Source organism: Fukomys damarensis, unplaced genomic scaffold (genome assembly GCF_012274545.1).
Source record: "Fukomys damarensis isolate Sample0158 unplaced genomic scaffold, DMR_v1.0_HiC HiC_scaffold_17, whole genome shotgun sequence".
NCBI classification, from domain to species: Eukaryota; Metazoa; Chordata; class Mammalia; order Rodentia; family Bathyergidae; genus Fukomys; species Fukomys damarensis.
This window is the reverse complement of record NW_022900929.1, coordinates 64,653,695-64,669,180: the sequence shown is the minus strand read 5'-3', so window position 1 is coordinate 64,669,180 and position 15,486 is coordinate 64,653,695. Positions and strand designations below refer to the sequence as shown.

At 33.9% G+C, this 15,486-nt stretch overlaps 1 long non-coding RNA gene across 3 annotated transcripts in view; it reads right to left on the bottom strand.

Annotated features, from left to right (window-relative positions):
* LOC117286542 overlaps window positions 1-15,486 on the bottom strand; it is a 273,040-nt gene that overhangs the window by 41,268 nt on the left and 216,286 nt on the right. The window lies entirely within an intron of this gene.

Here is a 15,486-nt window from a genome sequence, read left to right as displayed (position 1 = left end):
CATCTAACACCAAAGTGTCACAAAGTTTTTTTCTATTTTAGAAATGTTCCTGTATACACACATGCTTTTTCTATTTGCTGTAGAGAGTAGAAACTCCTTTTCTAGTTAAAAAAAAAAAATTCCTGAAAATGATGTCACCTTGGGTATTTACTCAATTAGAAATGATAAGCAGTTTTGTTTGTATTTGAATATGGAATCATTCTCTATTACCTCAGTAACATTTGCCTACAAGGAAGTTTAAAGATGATTAATTCTCTAATGTTTTTATTTAAATAATGTAGATCTTCTATTCTTCTCAAAATTACTTTGCTCATTTTTTTCTTAGTGTGTTATTCTTCTTTCTAAATTTCTGACTAACCAATAGCAAATTTCCTTCATTAATAGTGAAACAAAGGGAAAACTTTTTCACAGATAACATTCAATGTGTTAGTTAATACATTAGTTTTCACCAACAGCACTGTCTTCTGCTATAGATACAGGTCTACTACACCACACAATCATTCCAGCTCGAATCTGTCTTAAAGCCAGAGTGAAGAAAACATACTAGTAAGTAGGAACATCAAAGGCTGCTTCTCCAGTTACCTGTTCCTTCACTCGAGTTTATACAACTTAATCAAAAAAGGCACTAAAGCCAAATTTACAAAGAATGTGAGATGCAATTGCTGTTACATACAGAAATATAGGGTCTCTGAGTCTCATCTTTCATACATGTTCCTGGTTGTGATTTAAATGTTTCCTCAAAGACTCATCATATATTGAGGGTTTTTCCCCAATGCAGCAATTTTCAGAAATGAGGCCTAGGGAGGTGACGAGATCATGGAGGCACTAATCCGTCAATGGTTGCACATCAAACGGGCTACTGGGAAGTGGCGCTCAACAGAGGAAAGAGGTCATGTAAGTGTGCCCGTGAAGGCTGCATACTGTCCCTGACGCTTCCTCTCTCTCTGGATTTCTTGCTCCTTTTTGGATCCACACATCTCATGAGTTAAGGAGATATTTCTCCCCAATGATTTTTACATCACGGAGGCAGCCAAACATCCACTAAAACTCCTGAAATCATGATCCATATGAGCCCCATTTTCCTTTGCTGTGCACATCAGGTATTTTCTCAAAATACACAAACCAGACCAATATGCTGGCTACTGAATTTATATAAAGACTTGAAGCCTTAGGTAAAATGGCTCCAAACAAATAGAAAAATAAAGAGAACAGGCGTAACAAGCCAGATATTGATTTGAGTGGTATAGTCTGACTTCGCAGTATACTGATTATATATTATCCTCTTTTCATTTGAGTATGTCTTCATATTATAAAGGACATCTACCAAGTAGCTTATACATCTAAACAAACAAGCAAGCAACAAAAACAACAATAAGAAACTAAACGGATTTAACTCATAATTTAGACTTCCCAATGTATTTTGTCATCTCATAGCTCCATCCTAAATCATTTTTTAAACTTGGGTTAATTTAATTAATTGCACTTTTTCACATTGCAAACTGAATTAATTCAAAAACTCATGTGTTTGTGTTTCTATATCAAGTAGCTCTCACCTTTATCTTGATTCTATATCTCAAATATCCTGCATATGCATTATTTGGTTTCTTAAAAAAAAAATAACAATAGTTACTTAACTCATCTTTTAATATCTGATCCTTTGTGCCTATCTTTTAATCTTCTCGGTAAGTTTTATTTGATTATTATATTAACAATGATGTAAATTAATATTAAAATTATACAAATTATAAAGTAAAGCAATTATTTGCTTTGTAACTTTATGTTAATTGTTTTATTCTGAGAATTATACAAAATAATAGGGAATCCTTTGATAATTTATGTTTTTTATTCTTATTTTTTATTTAAATGTCAATATATTACTAGGTAGCTCATTGGATATATGACACTAAATCATAACCATGGCTATTATTATTTTATTTTATTATTATTATTTTGGTACTGGGGATTCAACTCAGGTCCTTGTGCTTGTGAGGCAGGCAGCAGAATCACTGAGCTAAATCCCTGGCCCATCCTGCCTCAGCCTCCTGAATTCTGGAATTACAGCCATGTGTCACCATGCCCAGTATATAATATTACATTCTATCTAGCTCGTGGCCCCTGTGGTGCTCAGGTTTTATGTCCTATGCACAATTTCTATGATTTAAATGTAGGTTTTGGCTATTGCTAGTTGTGATTTGGGGCAAATTTTTAAATTTCCTGTTCTTCAGTCTTCTCATCTTTAAAGTAAGATAACACTTCACAAAAGCATCACATTATATGATTTATGTAAAAAACAGAATATCATCTGTTTAAATTTAAAATGCATGTCAAAAGGTAAATGGTTTTTTAAACAATTTTGTTAAAATTATTGATGTAACTAATCACATTACATAATAGCTGTATTTATTTGTATCAATCAATGTTATATACATTGTGGACTTTGTATTATCTGCTGATCCAATATGAACCTTTAATATGGCAAATAAGTTTGCCCAACACAACTATTGTTTTATTGTTTTGGTACTGGGATTGAACTCAGGACCTTGAGCTTGCAAGGCAGGCATGTCCCTGAGCTAAATCCCTGGCCTCCTTGCTGTTAACAGCATTCAATAGCTCTTAAAAAACTCTCTAGGTTATATACATGGCAGGAATTATAACTGTAATTGCAAATGCTTGAGAGAGAAAAGAAAGGATTGATTGCAGTGAGTCCTAAGAGAAGATGGAGTGATAGCACGCAGCTGTAATCCCAGCTACTTGGGAGGGTGATGCATGAACATGGTTTTGATCAAAATATCAAAACAGAAACACTAAATTGGCCAGAGGAGAGGTTGGGCAGAACTTTCGAAGACATCGGTGTAGCAAAAGATTTTATGAAAAAAACCTCAGTTGCCTAAGAACTAGCACAAACAATCAACAAATGGGATGCCTTCTTATGAAAAAGCTTCTGCACAGCAAGAGAAACCACCAAGAGTGTGAAGAGACAACCTACATTGTGGGAAAAAAAAAAAACTTTTCACCAGACAAAGGTCTACTATCTAGAATATATATGTAAAAAATCAGACCCCCAAATTGAAAGACCCCATCCAAAAATGGGCATCTGAAGTGAACAGATGTTTCTGAGGCAAAGAAACAGAAATGGCAAATAAACATATGAAAAAATGTTCACCATCACTGGTCATTGGAGAGATGCAAATGAAAACAACACTGAGATTCCACCTCACCACAGAAAGAATGGCTGCTGTCATGAAGTCAACCAGGAACAAGTGCTGGTGAGTAACAGAAACTACAGTATATTTCAGTGTGCTCAAAATACAATAAACTGAGGAAAGATGGCCATGGTGATTCTTTGAGAACAGTGAGTGCACATCAGTTTTTAACTCAGAATAAACTTTAGAAAATAAGAACCAAGATACATTATGTAAAAGTACAAGTTCCCAATGATGAATGTGACTGTACTATATACCTAAAAAGTGCCAATAAACTTAATGAAAAAAAAAAAGAATAAATTTTAGGATCAGCAACCAACTGTGGATGTTAGTTAAATTAGGAAATTGAGACTATTGTTATCATTTTACTAGGAGAGAATGAATGCATTTATATTTTATTTGAAAATTTTATTCAATTCTGTGATCACAGTGCCTCATCACAATTAATATGCCAGGACAAATTTGGCATACTGATTTGGAATTTCACCTGCTGATTTAGGTAGAATTGTTTGATATGAATTACTGAATTCACATAAATGTTTAAGTCTTACAGTATCATTATTCTATTGTTTTTTATTTTTTTTCTTACTGGCTTTGTTTAATAAAAGGTTTTTGAAAAAGAAAATTATAATCCACCCTTATTCATTACAGGAATGATATAATCATGCATGCATAATAATACTGGAGGGGTCACAAGAATCACGAATATATTTCAAATAATTTGTCATATACTTAGGTATGTATAATCTACATGTTACTCAATAATTTTCATACTAACTTTTAAATTATGTGTTATATACTTAAGTACACACATGTTTAATTCTGATAAAGAGATACAGCGTTAACAAAACAAAACAACATCCTGTTTTTACTCTCTGCGCTTAAAATAATTGTCAGAGCTCATTTGACTTTTACTTGTTCTCATCATAGCAATAATAAACAGCTGAATTTATTGAATGTAAGAGATCACCTAAATCTATGGGAAAATATAAATACATATGTCTGTACTAACACTAGCTGCACTTTGTCCACGCCATGAGTTTAAATAGAAATTTGTTTATGAGATGAAGAGCCTAATAAAGTAATAATTAAAAAGAGAAAATAATAGATTGGACTCTATGGCATTTATGCATATGCTGAAATTATCAAATGCATATCTTCATTTTAAAAATCTAGTTTTAGCTCAATATATCCATATTTGAGAACAGTTGAAAAGTTACATAATAAGATATTGAAGTGCTGAATATGCAAAACAAAAATTCTAAAATATTATAATGCAAAACATAGTTTAAATGCTGTTTTGTAATAAGCTATTGCAGTTTTATTTTTATAGTTTAAAAACTTGTAAAGATATAAACTGATATTTTGAATAAAGTGTTTCTGTACATAAAAATTTTGACATGTTGAAAATTTTGGCAAGAGAAAATGTTCCAAATTTTCTTGACTGAAACTTTTCAATCAAATTTTGTGGCATTTTGAAAATTTCTGAAGTTAAAACCATGTTTTTTAAGTAAAAACTGTGGTGTAAATAAAGAAAAACAAAATCATTTTCCATATTTTGTGTTAAAATAAAAAATATTTTTAGGAAATTATTTCTATTTTTAAATTTTGTAGTGTATCTTAGACACTTTCCTCTTTGAACACATTACCTGATACCCAAAATTTCAAGTAGAATTTTCTACCTTGTATGTTTTAATAGTTCCAATTTTGTGAATATTTGATAAATTGTACACTCAAAGAATGAAATACCATTAGTCAAATGCTGTTTTATAGATTAAATAGCATTTATCAAATCACAATATATTTTCGTTTCTTCTACTTTTTAAAATTTTTACATAAGTTCCTTACATGGGGACATTCAAATTTTAAAAAAATAATACTTGCAAAAGCTCATTAGATAATTGTAGGATTAGAGTAATAATAGTATTTTAAATGTGCAATGATCAGCCAAATATAAAAATCATGGCACAAGTATATAGCCTCATCTCTGAAAACTCTGAATAGTGAGTTAATACAAATAAATATTTTAGTTCAATGTCAACTTAAATGTGGCTTCCCAAGGGGGAAATGCTTTTTTTGTTTTGTTTTGTTTTGTTTTTTTTTGGTATCGGGGATTGAACTCGGTTCCTTGCACTTGCAAGGCAGGCCACTGAACTGCTGAGCTAAAACCCCGGCCCCGGAAATGCTATTCTTGATTGACAGGATTGTTTAATTCATTGTTTTCTTAAAGGCTTCATACATTTATTAAATATGTTAGTATAAATTGGATATATTTATCCCTCAGATTATTAATATTTCTCACCATATTTCTGTAAAATAAAGAATTAGAGATATTTTTTGTCCTTGATACTGTTACTACAAATGTTTATGTTCACTCCATGCATATGGCTTCAAAAAACTGAATGCTGTCATAATTTTGCACCCATGAGGACTTTTCCTGTGCCCTAGCAAATCTCAAATCTGCAGATGTTCAAGTCCCTTAAAATAGCTCAGTATTTATAGATCATCTGCATACATCTTTCTATATGTTTTAAATATATTTGATTATTTATGATACCAGATACAATGTAAATACTAGGTGAATTTTTATTGTATCGGTTAGGGGAAATGAGAAAAATATGTTTGTGCATGTTTAACACTGGCAATTTTTATTTTGCAAAACATTTTCTGTTCATGGGTGGGGAATGTAGCTCAGTGGCCCTGTGCCTGCCTGGCAAGTGCAAGGTCTTGAGTTTGATCCTTGGTACAAAAAAACAACAAAAAAAATTCATATTTGATTGAATCTGCAAATGGAGAAATTATGGATATAGAGTGCTGACCATAAACCATTATATAAAAGGAAGCAGAAACTTGTCACCATGTGTAGCTATTATTTAAAAAATATATAAGGAACATAGTCTAATTTATTTCATTGGCATAAAACACCATTTCTCTTTAGTATTACACTGACTATATGTGCATTTATTTTTACATAGTCTTATTTCTCTATACAAATACAATAATAAAGTGTCATATAACCCATTTCTAAACTGTGACCTATTTTTTCAGAAAGAACTTGCTGTTTTTTAGGTAAGAGTTATTTTTCTAATTTCTCTCAAATACTTTTCAATCAGAAATGTTATTGTAGTCATGAAAACATAAATATCAAAAGGAATGACTGTAGACTTCAATAATGTGAAAATTTACAAAATTTCTGGAGTCAAATCAAGAACCAACAACAGAAATTGCTATGAGAAAAGTACTTGGGGAAGAAAGCTACTGACATGTATAACATTTTCACTAAAGGAAATCTAGGATTCCTGAGAAATGGCTATCTTGTGTGTGGGATGGGAATTATCCAAGATGTATCTGGAACATATTCCAGAAAGTAAGGAAGAGCTAAGCAAAATAATAATAATAAGAAGAAGAAGAGGAGGAGGAGGAGGAGGATGAGGAGGAGGAGGAGGAGGAGGAAGAGGAGAAGGGGGTGAGGAGGGGGAGAAGAAAGACAATATGTATGAGTTCAAAGGATTCTGGAGCTTTCAAGAAGTCAAAGCTGAGACAATTCAAGAAACAAAATAAATATAGTAGTGCTGCATTATTGCCCAAGGCAAAGGCAGATACCAGGGCTCCTTCAAAGAGATCAGCAGACATCTTAGGAAGGCGAAGACTGAGCTCAGCTGAAGAGAACAGCTAAACCCAAGCTCTTCCAAGGAAACTCCACTGAAATCCTTCCCTTCCATTCTCAGTTTATATTTCGGACAACAAGCTGCCTTAAATGTGTCTCGCACACCCAGAACCATCCTTACTCAATCAGTCAGGCATTCCCACTCAATTGGACAATTAGTCAGTTAACCCCACACAGGCTAGAGGATAAGGAAAGTCTCATCACTTACATAATGGACGAAGTCTGGGACAGTAAGGCAGGGCTTTCAAAAATGGTTCACAAAAGATGGGAGAGGAGACTGACTGACTCTAGGTTTTAACGTTAAGGAGTTGGGCCAGAGCCCCTGCAGTCAGCCAGGGCCTGCCTGCCAGGTTCAAATCCCCCTTCTGAGCTAAAGGAGGGAGCACCTGTACTTCATTGGAAGCATCTGCAAAAGCCACAATAGAAGAGGAAGTTGTGTGGTTTTAAAGCTATCAGTACACAGAATCAAAAATAGAGCTGGCTAGGGAGTTAGCTGAGTGGTTCCACCACCTGCCTTACAAGTGCAAGGTCCTGAGTTCAATCTCCTAAACAAAGAAGAAAAATAAAGAAAACCAGAGTACTCAGAAAGTATGAATCTACCATGATATGAATAAATAATAAAAAGTAAATAAAGATGCGATTGCTAGTGTACAAGGATCCCAAGTACTTTTTAATGATATTTTCAGCATTGAAAAATATAATTCCCCATTCTTTGTTTTTTGGGGGGTGTTTTGTTTTGTTTTGAGACAGGGTCTCACTATGTAGTTGAGAGTGAAATGGAACTCACTATGTAGTCCAGGCTGGTCTCGAACTCACAGTGATCCTCCTGCCTCAGCCTCCTGAGTGCTGTGATTACTGTATGTGTCACCACACCCGGCAATTCCCCATTCTTTGAATGTGAGAAGAAAGGTGAACTTTGTTTTAAAGAGTGTAGTATGGTGAAAGAGAAAAACAAACTTTACCAAAATCCTACATTTCTCTGTCTAGATGCTAAAGATTAACATATAACATTAATAGGTATGCATATTAGTAGCTAATACCAATATATGTGTATATTAATTTATGTATATATCAAAAATGCGATATTAATATGCATATATCAATATATTATACTAATACATCTGTATGAACTTGTGATGTTAATATGCAGATATATTAAAATATGATGCTATGTATACACCTATATTAATATGTTATATCAATGTATATGAATGTTAATACATGTATGTAAATAGATAATATATATGTGCATATTAATAGATTATATATATATATACACACAATTTGGTGAATACATATAAGATTAGTATAGTATATCTATATACATGGCTTACTTATTGTGGAATTTGTATTACAATCTCTTTTTTAGGCTTTTGTATCTCTAATCCTTAAGAGAGATTTGTAACTGTTTTTATTCTAGAGTACCCGTGCAGTTTTGATATCATTGTTATCCAGACCTTATAAAATGGGTTACTGTATATTCCTTACAGTATTAGAATGAACGAAGATAAAAACCTAAATCTAGATTTCTCTTTAGAAAAGTGTTTAAGCTGTATGCAGTTTTATTCCTAGAGGGACACTGGGTGTACAGGGCGATGTGCTTTGACACCGTCTCCTTGAGGACAGAACAACTTATACGGCCACCCTCCTAGTGCGCTCCTAACCCCGATGTGTTCCCTCCTCTCTGTGTTACCCTTCTCCGAAGAGAGCCACCTCACATGGGCCTCCCCCCACCCACCCTAAGGGCTGCCTGTGTGCAATGCCTGTGACATGTCTGACGCAAGTCTGATGCCTCAGCTCGTGTCAACAGGTGGTGCCGCCCTTACTTCAACACCGACTTTGCTGTTACTACACGGCACTCTGTGGTCTCCTCCTGCTCTATTTTTATTTTGTTTTTCCTTCTAGAATAAAATTTCTTTCCAAGATAACCGGAAAAGAAGTTTTGCTTCTATTATCTCAATCTTATTTCTGAGAAAATCAAAGTCTGAATATTAGTACCGGAGTGGTCTGAGAAAGGAGACATTAGGGTGTGATTTGGGATCTTGATTGTGATAAGGACTGTGTCACTGGTAATAAGTGAATCATGTGTAGCCTCTGGAGTGAAATGTGAGTGCAATTGTTAGAATTCTCATGGTAGTGAAATGGATTGTAATATGAAGAGCTAGAGCAGTAAGTGTATTTATATGGGGTTTATAAATATGAAGGCAATTGTAATTACAAGCAAAGAGAATAGTATGGCATTGCTGGGAGCAACTAATGTTCCAGAGAAAAAAATTTAAAAGTCTGAGGTTGATTAATCATCAAGTAAAACTAAATGGGAAAAACAGAGGGGCCCCTGGCAGTGCATAAGGAGTGTGTCATTTTTGGAGTCAAAATATAGGGAAAACTGAGGAATCAGGCTAGGACTAAATCATGAGAATAGCTACAGACACCTACAATTTAAACTGATAAAGGTAACCTAGGACACATAAAGGTCATGCCCCGGAAAAACAAAGCCATCATATGTGGAATCAAAATAAATAGGGTGATACAATTCATGATACTACATGTTCATAACCATCTGAAATCATTTGTGCCTGAAGAAGGGGTGAGGAAAAACCTTGATGTAAGGTAATGCAGGAGCACCTCTCCTATTATAACAAACACATTGTTAAAGTTTCCCCTTCTTCCTACCCAAAATATAGACAAATAAATAGGCACAAGTCACACCATAGCTCCTGCCAGTGAAGTGCTGGCCCTTCCAGGATAGGAAAGCACATATCCTGTAGGAGTTACAAGCTCCATGTCACGTAGGGCAGTCTACATGGGCCTTAATAATTATACTTCATCAAGGCAAGTGGAGTATAAAATTGGGCAATGGAGAATTTATGGAGATGAGAGCACACTCATCAGATTCAAATTTAATAAATGGACAAGTTCCTTGAGGATGGTACATCCTATTATAATTCCTTGTAGAAACAGTGAAAGTGATAGAAAACTAAGTATGATTGACAGTAAAAGGCATCAAAATCCAGAGGCTGATTGTCCATATATTCTGTAAACGTGAGTGCCTTACAAATAACTCTAATGTATGGGAAGTTTGAGAGAATATTTTGTTTGCCACAGAGTGATCAACCATATTAGAGAGTTGCATTTACACCACTTAAAAAACAGTGTAGCAGTCTTCTGCAGCCCAGGGATCATAGTACCAGTTTCATTTGTAGAAATATTATAGAACTCACATCTGCATCAGGAATGACAGTAGGTTACATAATAGAATACAAGGTTGAGTGGATTCATCACAATATTATCAATAAAAAGAATCTACAGAAATCTGATTCACAACATCTGGAGATTATTGATAGAACAATTCAAATAAGTAATAACTATATTGTCCATGGTTTGGCCTTCTTTTATATTAAACATTTCAAAAAGCATTCTATTTTATACTTATTCATTTGATAACTATATATTCTCATGCATATCTTCTTTTGGTGATTGCCATAAAAATTACAACCTGTAAACCTGCTGTATCACAGCTTTTTTCTCATGGCAAAATACTAATGACAGCGTATTTATTGCATACCTATTTGTAAATATAAATTCTGTTGTGTATTAGGATTGTCCTAAAGGAAAGAGTCATTAACAAGTAGAGAGAGAAAAAAGGGAGAGTGGGAGAGTGGGAGAGAGGGAGGTGGAGGGGGGAGAGAGAGGAAGTATGGAGAATTGTTTTACAAGATTACAGAACCTGAGGAGTCTCATAATCTGATATCTGTATGCTAGAACAAAGGAAAGGTCATGATATCCTCTATCCTGAGCGTTAGATTCTGAAAGTTAGAGATCTGATGGTGTAAATCCTGGACTGGAGGTAGAAAATCAAAGATGCATCACTCAAATCTCGAAGCAGAAGTAAATGGCAAATTCCTTCAATGTCTTTTCTTTTTATGTTGGGTACTTTACTGAGTTCACAGATTCTAAGGTTAATATAAATCATCCCAAAATGCTCTCAGAGGTACCCAGAAATGTGATTTGATCTGGGCACCCTCTAGCACACTTACATAATTTATACAGTCAACTCTGAACAGTGACACTAAATGCATTCTCCAAGGTCATGGTACTATGATCCTTTCAGGCTCATCCAATTCTATGGGTTGATGCTCTAACTCCCAGTATTTCAAAATATTACTGCCTTTGGACTTACGGCATTAAAGAGATAAGTATGATTGAGTGAAATCATAAGGATTGTCTTTAATTCAATATTACCTTTGTCCTCATAACATGATAAAGATACACCATGATAAAATAATTTGGATTTCCAGACTTCAGACCAGTGAGAAAAGTAACTATTGTTTTTGAAGTCACACAACCCAGATATACTCTGATTCAAGCAAATTTATCAAACTTTTAAAATTAGATTTATTAGTGGTAACATAATGTTTAGAAGTTATTATTTTTATATTGCTCACTTTGAATTGTTCATTACTAATTTATAGAAACAAAATTTATCATATTGATCTGACAAAAGTTTTGTTTAATTTCTTCATTTGTGCAGAATTTTCTGTATTTATAAGTATGTCTTCTGGCAGAAGAGATCACTTTAAATCCTTCTTCCTGTCTCAGTGCTTTTATTCAACTTTCGTCTAACACCTCTGGCCAGAACCTCAGGCACAATGGCAAACAGGTGAGAGCAGATATTTTTATCTTTTTCCTGGTGTCTGGGGAAGAGCTTTCCATCTTCCACTATTGACTGTTCTGCTAACTGAGGGTCTTTCATAATTTATTTTTGTATCATTGTGGAATTTCTCCTTCATTGATCATTTTATGAGAGTTTTTTTATTATAAAACAATGTCATGTTTTTGTCTATTCTATTCCTTCAATTGAGATGATTGTGTGTGTTTCTTTTGTTACATTATGTGATGTATTGCATTGATCAGTTTCCTTATATTGAATCACAGAAGCAGTGTTTCAAACAATTCAACTTGATGAATATTCTTTTCAAGTTTTATTGTATTAAATTAGTTAATATTTGATTAGATGTGTCCAAGTGCACATTGTTTAATACCCATCTATTTGTGGATTTTCCTGTATTTCTTCTGTTATTGATTATAATTGGCCTCATGATAATGTAGGACAAATTTGTATGAAATATATCTATTTTTTTTAATTCATCAATACTTGTGGTGAGGTCTAGCATATAAACTTTCCCACAGAATTCTAATGTACACTACACAAGAATGTGTATTATTTTGCTGTTGGATGAAGTGCTCTGTATATATATACTAGGACTATTTGGATCAAATCTTCTGGGTTCTTATTGGTTGGCTTTATCCCTTATGGAAAAATGAAGTAGTGCATGTTTAGCAATCCCTGAATAAGTGTTTCCTTTTCTCTTCAACTGTTTGAAATTTGTGTTCATCTATTTTCATTTGCTATTTTATGTAGAAAAGTTTATAATTGGTATATATGCATTTCTTCATCTGTTGTAACCATGTTTTACTTTTTTTTCAGCTTTAATTGAGTTTATTGGTACATTTTAGGGATACAGTACAGTTACATTCATTGTTGGGAACTTGTACCTCCACATGACAAGACTTGGTTCTCATTTTTTTCCCTTGTCCCTGCCCTCCCTTCACCCCCCTCCTCCACTCCCCATCTATAAACACTTTATTTCCATCTTTTCATTATCTCACATTTTTTCCTTTTCCCTTATTACTCTTCCCCTACCCATCCCACCTTCCCTACACCTTTAGCCCCTTTCTTCCCATTTTGAAGACCCAAAAAACTCCACCAAAAGACTTCTAGACTTAATTGACAGATTCAGTAGAGGAGCAGGATACAGTGTGAACACCCCAAAATCAGTAGCCTTCTTATACACAAATAACAGACTCACTGAGAGAGAAATAAGGGAAAAAATTCCTTTTACAATAGCATCCAAAAAAATATAATATCTAGGAATCAGTCTAACAAAAGAAGCAAAAGATCTCTACACTGAAAACTATAGCATTCTGTTGTAACCATGTTTTAAGTCAGTCAGCATAATTCTAATAAAAACTTCTGCAAAGAATGAAAATGTTTAAAATTGATATCATGTGGAAAACAACCATGTAAACACTAAATAAAATTTACTACAGTGACATGTCACAAATTCTAGCAATCATATACCAAAAGCACTAAAAGTTGTTATTTATTTCAGCAAACATTGAATGTATAGAAATAGTTGCAACATCATAAAAATATAGTTTCTTTTGTGTTCAAGCAACAATTAATAAAAATAAATCAAACCCAGGTTTTGTATTTTATACACAAATAATTTGAAGAAATTGGTGTGTAACTGGCTAATGATCAAATAACATACTATATATCATTATAATTTAGGGAATTTGTTAAATATTTTAAAATATTTTTGTGTGGAATATTTTTAAAAATAATATGGTGTGGAAATATGTGAATAATTTATCATTTTTAATTGTTATATGACTAAATTAAGAATATAACACTTATCCTTCTATCGTAATTTCAAATCTCTCCTTCATACACAGTATCATTAACAAAGATAGAATTTTTGTAGCATCAATTAAGATAAATCCTCATTTTAAGTTAATGTATATTTATCAGAATTATATTCAATTTAAAAAACTAGCTGTTTATATGGGCACTTGCCCAGCCATAATTTGTGTGATAAAGATTTTGAAGAATAAAATAACATTAAATGGTATATACATGCTCATAAGTCCTTAAAATAAAATCCTAAAAATACTTTATGTTTTATATATTCATGCAATTAACAGGTAAAAATACAAAAACTGAACATGATGCAAAGAAAATATGTTGATGTTTCTTAAAGCTATGGAATTCTGAATGTTCTCAGATAAGACATTAATATTACTTCCATGTGATTTTATGGAGGAAACTGAAGCTGAAATCTTTAAGTACATCTCAATTTTGAAATTTTAGTGAAAATGATTTTGACTGCTTGTCACATTATGCAAGGAATATTTAAAATTTTCTATATGATGTTATTACATGTAAAATATTACTTTACAATTTTTCATAATGTCTTTTATGTTTTCATAATGAATTCATTTCAAACTATTCAAATTGGATCGTTTCAAGTGTCATTTCTGTAAGGTAGGGCCATATAGGCAATTTGGATATAAAGATTTAGATACAAAAGATCTCTTAAGGCCATCGTTCCAGCCCCAGGAGGGCTGCCGGCCAATCCACCATGGGAAAGATAGCCACACCCTCTCTGCTGGGAGCCACCATCACTCCAGAGCCAGAAAAGTAGTGCACCCCCACAACTTCCCTAACTCTGCCCCCCCACCCCCCTATCTGCACACTCTCAGACCTCCTGATTGTGCCTGTCTTTGGACCCACTCTGCAGAGGCAGAGGTGGTCATAAAGGGTATTTTTCTGAGTTCTCAACTTTAAACATCTTTAAAGAAAGGGCATAGGACACCTGTAGTAGAACAGTGTGGAATTCAACCATTCAGAAGGTTGGGGAACTCAATCTGGGTCTTTCAGCCCAAGGTCAGTCTGAGTCATGGGGTTCAGCTGTCAGCTGAGATCAGGGGTCTTGCATCCTAGCTCTGTCTGAGCTCCCATCCTAAATGGTAAATACACTACATTGAAAAGTTTGTTCACTGCAGACATGTATTGGACTGCTTCTTGATTTCAATTTAATTCAAATGGTTTAAGGGTGATAGACTAGTGACTACCACAGGTGGTCCATTTCCAAGTTGTGCTTGATCATATTGTGTTGCTGATTGTATCAGTTGGGATAAAGAATTGTGGTTGATTTGATGAGCTATTTTCTCTGATGTTATGAAGATGAGAATGTCTATGGGTTGTTAGAGACCCAGAAGCTAGGGCACAATTATATCAGGAAGATTTGGGTGACAACCCAGATATTAAACCAAGGACAGCCCGACAACAAAAATAAAAATGAAAAAAACACTTAAGAAAGACATAAAGACAGACTTCCAGTTCACCAATACAAACAGTACTGCAAATGAAGATGAAAAGTTCGATAGTGAACCACCAGGACGCCCTGAACTCAAAGCACAGGAAGTGACAAAAGAGATCAATCAGGCTCTAGGAAAAATCAAAACAGAAATAATTTCCAAGATAACCATAGAGATGGTGAGCAAAATGAAAGTCCTGATTTGAAACTCTAGAACAGAAAGTAACAAAAAAATAGATGAGCTCAGGACCACAACAGAAGCCATGAAGGCCCAGCATAAGAAAGAAATGGAAACAATAAACGCCCAATATAAGAAAGAAATGGATTTGCCCATCCGTTGGAAACTGGATAAAGAAGTTGTGGTTTTTCTATAAAATGGAATATTACCCAGCCATAAAGAGCGAGAGAATAGATTCATTCATAGGAAAATGGATACATATTGAAGATATACTCCTAAGTGAAATAAATAAGTCCCACATGTGTAAATACCGAATAGTTTCCCTGGTGTGAATATTCTGCAACAATGCATAAGATTCTAATAAGATTACTGACATTTAGAAATGGGAGGAAAGGAGCTAAAGATGTAGGGAAGGTGTGATACGTAGGGGAAGAACAAAAAGGGAAAAGAAAAAAAATGTGAGAGAATGAAAAGATGAAAATAAAGTGTTTGTAG